This window comes from Ascaphus truei, chromosome 1, assembly GCF_040206685.1.
Source record: "Ascaphus truei isolate aAscTru1 chromosome 1, aAscTru1.hap1, whole genome shotgun sequence".
NCBI lineage: Eukaryota > Metazoa > Chordata > Amphibia > Anura > Ascaphidae > Ascaphus > Ascaphus truei.
In genome coordinates this window covers 224,796,624-224,805,836 of record NC_134483.1, presented here as the reverse complement: position 1 = coordinate 224,805,836, position 9,213 = coordinate 224,796,624, and the positions used below count along the sequence as shown (strand labels likewise).

The window sequence follows — 9,213 nt, the reverse complement described above, 5'->3', positions numbered from 1 at the left end:
ACGCGCGCGCACACTCTCTGCGTCACGCGCGCGCACACTCTCTGCGTCACGGCGCGCGCACACTCTCTGCGTCACTGTCGCGCGCACTCTCTGCGTCACGCGCGCGCACACTCTCTGCGTCACGCGCGCGCACACTCTCAGCGTCACGCGCGCGCACACTCTCAGCGTCACGCGCGCGCACACTCTCAGCGTCACGCGCGCGCACACTCTCAGCGTCACGCGCGCGCACACTCTCAGCGTCACGCGCGCACACTCTCAGCGTCACGCGCGCACACTCTCAGCTCTCAGCGTGTCACGCGCACACTCTCAGCGTGTCACGCGCAAACTCTCAGCGTGTCACGCGCACACTCTCAGCGTGTCACGCGCACACTCTCAGCGTGTCACGCGCACACTCTCAGCGTGTCACGCGCACACTCTCAGCGTGTCACGCGCACACTCTCAGCGTGTCACGCGCACACTCTCAGCGTGTCACGCGCACACTCTCAGCGTGTCACGCGCACACTCTCAGCGTGTCACGCACACTCTCAGTCACGCACACTCTCAGTCACGCACTCTCAGTCACGCACACTCTCAGTCACGCACACTCTCAGTCACGCACACTCTCAGTCAGTCACACGCACATATGAGGAATTCACACTTAGTGCAAATAGCTAATACAGGGGATGTGTGCTGAGCACGCGCATTCTAAGTCAAATTTATTTGCGTTTTGTCAATGAAATTGTATTTTGATTTTTAATTAAAACATCACCAACACAAATACAATTTCTGTGACAAAAGTCAAAGAAGTTTCACTTACTATGCGCGTGCACAGCACACACACCTTTTTTTTTTTGTTCCTATAGCATCCATTCACATCCCCTTCCTCTTCTGACACAGGCTCTGGCACACCCCTTTTTGAGTCCTGCCCTCTCTCTAGCAGTGCACCAATTGTATCTAGTGACTGCCTGGTCACATGATCTTCCCCACAAAACTGCATCTTTGGTCTTCTGCTGCACTGACAGCCATTTAGTGAACCCCCAAGCCGAATCTTCGCTGATCGATCGGCAATTTAGCTAATTACTTATCATTGTGTGGATTGTATTGATGCACATATTAAATTAATTTAAAAAAAAAAACAGCAGCTTGACTACTGCTTTAAGCTTCTGTGAATGCGTGCTATGTACACCCTCTTTAAAATAATTCAAAGTGTAACAATATATGCATACGGCCAACAATTCTATAAAATGATTGATAACGTTACCTTTGAATTTGGGGCAGCCAACTTTTGGTTATGGGCTTTTATGAAACTGCAGTTATGACGAGGCTACATTGTATTGAGACTACCCACCATCCTTCTGTGCGTTACTTCATCAGAACTAGCACAAACTAGTGCGCCTTTCTTCTGGTGGGTTTTACCGAACGCTCAACACTGCAAGAGGGAGGCTGCAGCAGTTTTATACTGGCAAGGAAAAGTAGAAAGCAAACTAATTGAGAAATCCGTGTAATCCAGCGGGGGGGCGGGAGAATTTGCCGGGGGAGCGCGAGCTGTTACAGAGGCCCCGCACTCTTCCCCCAGGCATATAATTTAATGCCGGGGGAGGCGTGAGGCGTCTGTCTGTAACCTCACTTAACTACTGGCAGCCGGGTCTTCGGCGACGCGGCGTCATGTGACGTCACGGGTCACTATGGCAATGCGCGTCAAATGACGTGGTGGGGTGACGTGACCCGCAACGTCATTTGAAGCCGTGCCTTCGGTGGAGCGCGAATGCTGCGGCTCCCAGTGAAGGGAAACCTTTTCCCTGCCTAGGCTTCTGTGACTGGATACACACATCTGCACCGTGCAGCAGACTCCCCCGGGAAGCTTTTCACGCACAGACACTTGTTATCTCTGATTTTGGATGATATCACGGGCCCGGAAAACAAAGGAAAAGAAACGTAACAGAAGCCAGATTTCAAATTCCTTTATCTCATTTATTAAGCATAGGGTTATGATTTTTATACAGGAAAACAGAGGGGTTTGGTTAGAGGCGTAACATAGGTGTAACCTGGGTGTGACTTGGGCGTGGCTTTGATTAGAGGCATGATTTGGGGGCAGGACATATTAGTGGCATGATTTTGGGACGTGATTCTCCCAATACAGGCACTGTCTGAATACATAGCTTATTCATTGTCTGTTATCAAAAGAAACCTTGAGTCTCTAGCAACTAAGTTATACGATTTTGCCTCTCTAAACAGAACAGTCTTATTGTTTACTGACTAAAACAGCAGGAAACTGACAATACAAAATTTATCTTAGCAATATCCTGAACAAGGGAAAAAGGAAATGTAATTTGGCAGAATACTGAGTGCATTAGAAATTATATTTCAGCAAAAGGCTGACTACAGAATCTTAACTGGTCATGAACTATGGATGGAAGAACCTCCTGTGGCGTTGAGGTAAGGATATGGATGTGGTCGTGGATAAAGTTCTTTTCTTAGACAGTTACCTCAAGAAAAAAGACAAAACATACAAAAAAACACTGCAATAGTGCATTACCCAGGGACAAAAATGGATAAATTAAATGGAGCAATTTAATTAAACAATTAAACAGAACATAATGATAATATAATAATATGACACAACATATATCAATGGATGCCAATGTAAAAAAATTCTGTGCGTCTGCACTATGAGGAATGAACTTGCTCCGCCTGGTTATGAACTATGTTTTATATGTGCAATATACCCGTATTATATTACACTATTGTGCGCTCTTTCTTTTTCTTTCACACTTTGGGAGGAATATTAAGACTCTGACCTGTTCAACTACAAAACAAGTTTACTGTTGAAAGACCACCATCCACAAGGCTTCCTTCCACCCCTTGAGAGCTTACACAAAGGGCTCCCATCAGATTGAGATGGATCTTTGATACACCTGTCTTATCTGCAAAAAAATCTGTGAGTGATACTGACGGACACTTTTTTGAACATCAACAATTCTATTACCTTCTGCACTAATATCTGCATTTTTTCCTTATTTTTCACATATCTTGAGAACTACAACGCTCTGTATCTGTTTATTTTACTTATATTATTACACTGATCACGTTTTGGGTGTAGGTTAATTATTCACTTGCATTTATTTTTATATATATATATATATATATATATATATATATATATACCCTATTTCCTCGATTCTAAGACGCCATCGATTCTAAGACGCACCCTTGATTTAATAAAAAAAATTGAGGAAAAAAACCCCACTATATTAAATGTGCAGAATTTTTTTCGGGAGAGAGAGAGACAGGGAGAGAGGGGGGGGGGGGGAGAAAGAGAGACAGAGGGAGAGTTGGGGGAAGAGAGAGAGAGGGAACAGAGAGGGAAGAGAGAAAGAGAGCTGGGAAGAGAGAGAGAGGGGGGAAGAGAGAGAGAGGGGGGAGGAGAGAGAGAGGGGGAGGGGAGAAGAGATAGAGAGAGAGGGAAGAGAGAGAGAGAGTGGGGGGAAGAGAGAGATAGGGTGGAAGAGAGAGAAGGGGAAAATTGGGGGAAGAGAGAAGAGAGAGAGAAGGGGGGGAATAGAGAGAGGGGAGGCGGGAGAGAGAGGGGAAGAGAGAGAGAGGGAGAGTGGGGGAAGAGAGAGAGAGGGAACAGAGAGGAAGAGAGAAAAAGAGGGGGGAAGAGAGAAAGAGGGGGGGAAGAGAGAGAGGGGGGGAGAGAGAGGGAGAAAAGAGAGAGTGGGGGGGAAGAGAGAGATAGGGGGGGAAGAGAGAGAGAGGAGAATTGGGGGGAAGAGAGAGGGAAGAGAGAGGAGAGGTAGAGAGGAAGGAAGAGAGAGGGGGGAGAGAGAGAGAGGGGGAAGAGAGAGAGAGGGGAAGAGAGAGAGCGGGAAGAGAGAGAGAGGGAGAGCTGGAGGAAGAGAGAGGAAAGAGAGAGAGGGGGAAGAGAGAGAGAGAGAAGGGGGTGAGGGAGAATTGGGGGAAGAGAGAGAGAGGGGGAAGAGAGAGAGAGGGGAAGAGAGAGAGGGGGGAAGAGAGAGAGGGGGAGAGAGAGAGGGGGGTGAAGAGAGAGAGGGACAGAGGGGGAAGAGAGAAAGAGTGACAGAGGGGGGAAGAGAGAAAGAGAGACAGAGGGGGAAGAGAGCGAGAGGGGGGTGGGAGGGAGAGTTGGGGGAAGGAGAGAGAGAGAGGGGGGGTGGGGGGGAAGAGAGAGAGAGAGGGTGGGAGGGAGAGTTGGGGGGAAGAGAGAGAGAGGGGGAGAGAGAGGACAGGGAAGAGAGAGAGGGGGGGAAGCGAGAGAGATGGGGGGTGAAGAGAGAGGGGGGGTGAAGAGAGAGAGGGGGGTGAAGAGAGAGGGACAGAGGGGGGAAGAGAGAAAGAGAGAGAGAGGGGGAAGAGAGAGAGAGGGGGAAGAGAGAGAGAGGGGGAAGAGAGAGAGGGGGAAGAGAGAGAGAGGGGAAGAGAGGGGAAGAGAGAGAGGGGGAAGAGAGGGGGTAGAGAGGGAGAGGGGGAAGAGAGAGGGGGGAGAGGAGAGAGAGGGGGAGAGGAGAGAGAGGGGGAGAGGAGAGAGAGGGAGAGGAGAGAGAGGGGGAGAGGAGAGAGAGGGGGAGATGAGAGAGAGAGGAGAGAGAGGGGGGGAGAGAGGAGAGAGAGGGGGGAGAGAGGAGAGAGAGTGGGGGGGAGAGAGAGAGAGAGGGGGGGAGAGAGGAGAGAAAGGGGGGGCAGAAAGGAGAGAGAGAGGGGAAAGAGAGAGAGGGGGGGAAAGAGGAGAGGGGGAGAGAGGAGAGAGAGAAGGGGGGAGAGAGAGAAGGGGGGAGAGAGGGAGTGGGGGGAATGGGGGAGGGGAGAGAAAGGAGGAGAAGTGGGTTAGAGATTGGAGGGAAGGGGAGAGAATGAAAGGACACACACACACACACACACACACACACACACACACACACACACACACACACACACACACACACACACACACACACACACACACACACACACACACACACACACACACACACACACACACACACACAGAGAGACACACACACACACAGAGAGACACATACACACACAGAGAGACAGAGACAGACACGGGGTGGGGGGTGGCTTGTGGTGCCGGCAGCACAGCTGTGAGTAGCAGAGGCAGACGGAGGGCTTGTGAGGCATGCAGCAGCCACACACTGCTGAATGAATCTCTCCTGTGTGGGGGCGGCACTTCCAACGAGCAGAGCGGGGGAGGAGGGGGGGGCTTGTGGTGCATGCAGCCGAACATACACTGCTCCTTTGGGGACCAGCACTTGGAGCAGGGGGGTGGGGTGGGTCTTGTGAGTAGCAGAGGCAGACAGAGGGCTTTTGGGGCATGCAGCCACACACTGCTGAATCAATCTCTCCTGTGTGGGGGCGGTAATTCCAGCAAGGGGGGGAGCGTGGGGCATGCAGCCGAATATACACTGCTCCTTTGGGGACCGGCACTTGGAGCAAGCTAGGGGGGAGCGCTGGACATGCAGCCGATCATACACTGCTCCTTTGGGGACCGGCACTTGGAGGGAGGGGGGGGGGGTTGGTGGCAGAGTCGCGGGGCATGCAACGGGACACACTGCTCCTCTGTGTGGGGGGGGGGGGCGGGGGTGGCAGAAACGCAGGGCAAACGCTGAAAGCTGCTGTGGCTTCTGCAGCGCCCCCTGGCTGTTTTTTTGTGTGTGTTTTTTGAGTACATCGATTCTAGGACGCAAGTCCCTATTTCAGACACGTGAAAAGGGAAAAAAAAGTGCGTCTTAGAATCGAGGAAATAGGTATATATATATATATGTTCACATTTTATTGGTTATTATCACCATTAAGTCACTTGAGTCACTTTATAGATAGAAGTGCACTGTTCCATCCTTTCTGTTTACTTAATTTAAGTGCCTTCGGGAAGTGCGAGCGCCTTGCCCACAGCAGTCAGTCTCACGCCCCTTTCCCCCCCCCCCCCAGTTTGCACACCGCAGGACTACAAAATGGAACGGGAAGGCCCATTAATACCAAATCCCTTTTTCCTGAAGTATCGCTGTTACCGGGCGCAGTCCTCTTCATCGATCTATTGTCACTCTGGACAGGTCCTGGAAGATCTGGATAGAGCAGTTTTCGAAATCAATTGAGCCTCTATTTCTGTATCCCTTTATAATCTTTTCCTTGGTCATATATTGATGGAGCCTTTGGACCACATCTCTGCTTCTTTTAGGATCGTCAAATCTCGGTCCCAATGCTCTGTAAGCTGCTGATCACAAGCTTGTTGTCTTGTAGTTGGGGATCTATTGAGATATGGCTGCAGGGCTTCCGCAGACTCTGACTCTGGGATATGCCGGATTCGCAGGTTCTGCTTTTGTTCCCTATTCTCAAGATCATCCATACCATCTTGCATAGCTCTCATCTCTTCGCTGAGACGCAGGACCTCGTCATCCATATTTACCTGGGCTTGTAAGGTGACATCCATTTTATATTCCAGCTCCGTGGTTCTCTTAGCCAGTGAAGCATCCTCTGCCTTAAATTCTGTTACAGCTCTGTCCAGAGCTGACTGGAAACTCGCTTGCATTTCTCTGAGCATTCACTGCAGATCCTGCTTTGTGATCGCTGTGTCGTCCACTGTAGTGACTCTCTCTCTCTCTCTCTCTCTCTCTCTCTCTCTCTCTCTCTCTCTCTCTCTCTCTCTCTCTCTCTCTCTCTCTCTCTCTCTCAGCAGCAGCAGCTCTCACCTCTGGTTCTTTTCCTGCAGTGTCCCAGTTAGCTGAGTTTCTCAGCGTTGCTCGTCTCTCCAGGGCTTCTCCTTCTGCTCTAGTAGCCTACTTCTCTGAGGCTAGTGCTGCACGCTCCCGTGCGCTCTGATCGGCGCCATCTTTGATTTTCCTACCCTTGTCAGCTGTCGCTGACTGAACACGGCCAAAACGGGAGTGATGCGGTGTCCCCGGCTTCTCGTCCTTCTTGTGGGACATATCCGCTGCTTCCCCCGCCTACCGCCGCTGTCCGTGGCTCGGGAGAAGGTGCCGATCGGGGGTAATATTAAATTATATTAGCAGAGGGCACAGAGCTATCCTAGCAAACGTGCATCCGTGATGACATCACGCGCGTGCCCCTCCTTGCACCTTTTCTATTAACATCCTAATCACATGATTCAATGTAAAAAAGGCAAGGGTTTTCTATTTATTTCAGAAGTACTGTAATAAAATAAACTGCTGAATCCCAGAAATAGCTGCCACTAGTCGTTGATAAAATAACTGCTTTATGCGGCAAATTTTCAGTCGTTTTGTAATTTCCTCATCACTTATTTGGGGAAGGATAAGAAGCAAAAAGTGACGCACTGTGAGTGCTCGTTTGCATGTCATTACCCAGAATCCCTGGCTGCAGTAGAAGCATTGCATGCTGAGTGATTATGGGGAAAGGCAGATTTGTGGACCTGTCTTGACATGTCAATGTGCTCACAAGTGGTAATTTGTATCTGCTGCTTCCTCACTTGTGAAAACTGTATACTGTATATGTAAGTATTTGTTGTGCTGTTTGGACCGAGGAAGATTTTGTCTCACTTTTTTCAACTAACCTCAAAAAATCTATCCCTTCACCGTGTGAGATCTGATCGGCTATTGGAAGCTGAGGATTTGTTTTATATATCAGTAACCTGTTTTTTGTAAGTTGTCTTTAGGGCAGCCAATTAGACTCCAATTCTTTATAGAAGTATGTTTTCTGGCTGCTTACATTGGAATTGCACCTTTTAATCAAGGTAAAGATAAAATGTGTTAATGGGGGTGATTGGCGGCTGCTTTAATGTGTGCATAAGGCTGCGCTTATAGTGACAGCGACGCGTCGTCGCGTCAAAACACATGCATTGCCGCCGCCGCGTGCACTTATAGTAAGCGCGGAGCGACTGATTGGTGGCGATCGCTGGCAGTCATCTCAATTTGATTTTTCCCGCGACCGTCGCCGGCACTATAAGCGCAGCCTTACAAACGCTGTTATTGGCCCACATGGTAATAAACACAGTGCTTTAAACCGTCATTTTTACACAGTCACCTGGAAAGCAGCATTTTATATCGTATGACAAATTGCGTTCTGCGTTTTACTAGGATACAAACGGCCAGGTTAACTCGCCTACGCAATTTTGCTTGCGCACAGTCCGTTCAAGTTCTCGTGCCAGGTGTTAAATCTATGTCCAACAGTAATCCCCCACTCGCCAAAATTGGCTGTGATCACTGACATTACAAATGGAGATACTTTACACGTTTAGAGGTGATGTCGTACAATAAAGCACTTGTGAATCCATAAATAAAATCTCCCTCGGTGACGCACCAATCTTTTTCTCCGCTTGTTGCTCTAGGCACCATACCCACAAATAACCTTTTTATGCGGGATTTTCCTTGTGGCCGTTTCCGTGTCATTGTAATCCTTTCATATTCAGTGGCGCGGGTTGAGACCAGCCCTTCATAGTTCACCTGTATATCTGTGTGTATTAGTCCATTTGCAATAAATGTTATATTTCTGTTCTACATCTCCTGAATAAAACAGGTTTCAGGAAAGGTCTCCAGGCATTTACTTTATTCCTTTAGGTTGACTTATGCTGCAAGATAAACCTGAAGAGATTTATTATTTTCTTAATCCAATCCGTATATCCTAGAGCAGGTACTAATTGAAGCTTATGTAATTATGTAAATAACTGGCTCACCCTCCTCTTATGATATGCATTGGGATGGGCTGACTACAGATTAGTTCTTTCAATCTCACTTCATTTAATAAAGATATACTGAGTGCTACGTCCTGGTTGTAGAATCAATGTACATGTTTAGACGAAACACGCACATCTGTGCGTAATATTTAAAGTGGCCCCCCCCCCCATAATGTTTGAAGCACCGGGTCTCCGGAGCTGAACCCCATAAATTTCGGCTTCGTGAACCCCCAGCTTCCGGCGATACCTCCAAAGGGGGTGCCGGTATCTCCTGCAGTTTAACGCCCCCGGTCACATGGCCAATGGGAAGCCGCACCAGATGACGCCGCTGCTTCCTATTGGCCCGCAGGGCCTGGCAGCTTATACTGAACCCTGGAGTGGCTACAGGCATCCGCTACGGAGGTGATTACCTGCGGAAGTAGGGGCCCCTGCAGCTGAAATTAATGGGGTTCAGCGCTGGAGACCCCCTGCTTCAATCCTGTATGAAAAAAATAATGAAGAAAAACTGCTTGGACTGTCTCTTTAACTTGGGTCACACCGTTTGTTTTCTGGCTCAAGCCCTAAATGATGAT

The 9,213-nt window shown here is 49.0% G+C and overlaps 1 protein-coding gene across 3 annotated transcripts in view; it reads left to right on the top strand.

Moving 5' to 3' along the window:
* Nucleotides 1–9,213, top strand: part of APC (APC regulator of Wnt signaling pathway) — a 151,072-nt gene that overhangs the window by 64,490 nt on the left and 77,369 nt on the right. The gene's annotated exons all lie outside the window — the stretch shown is intronic.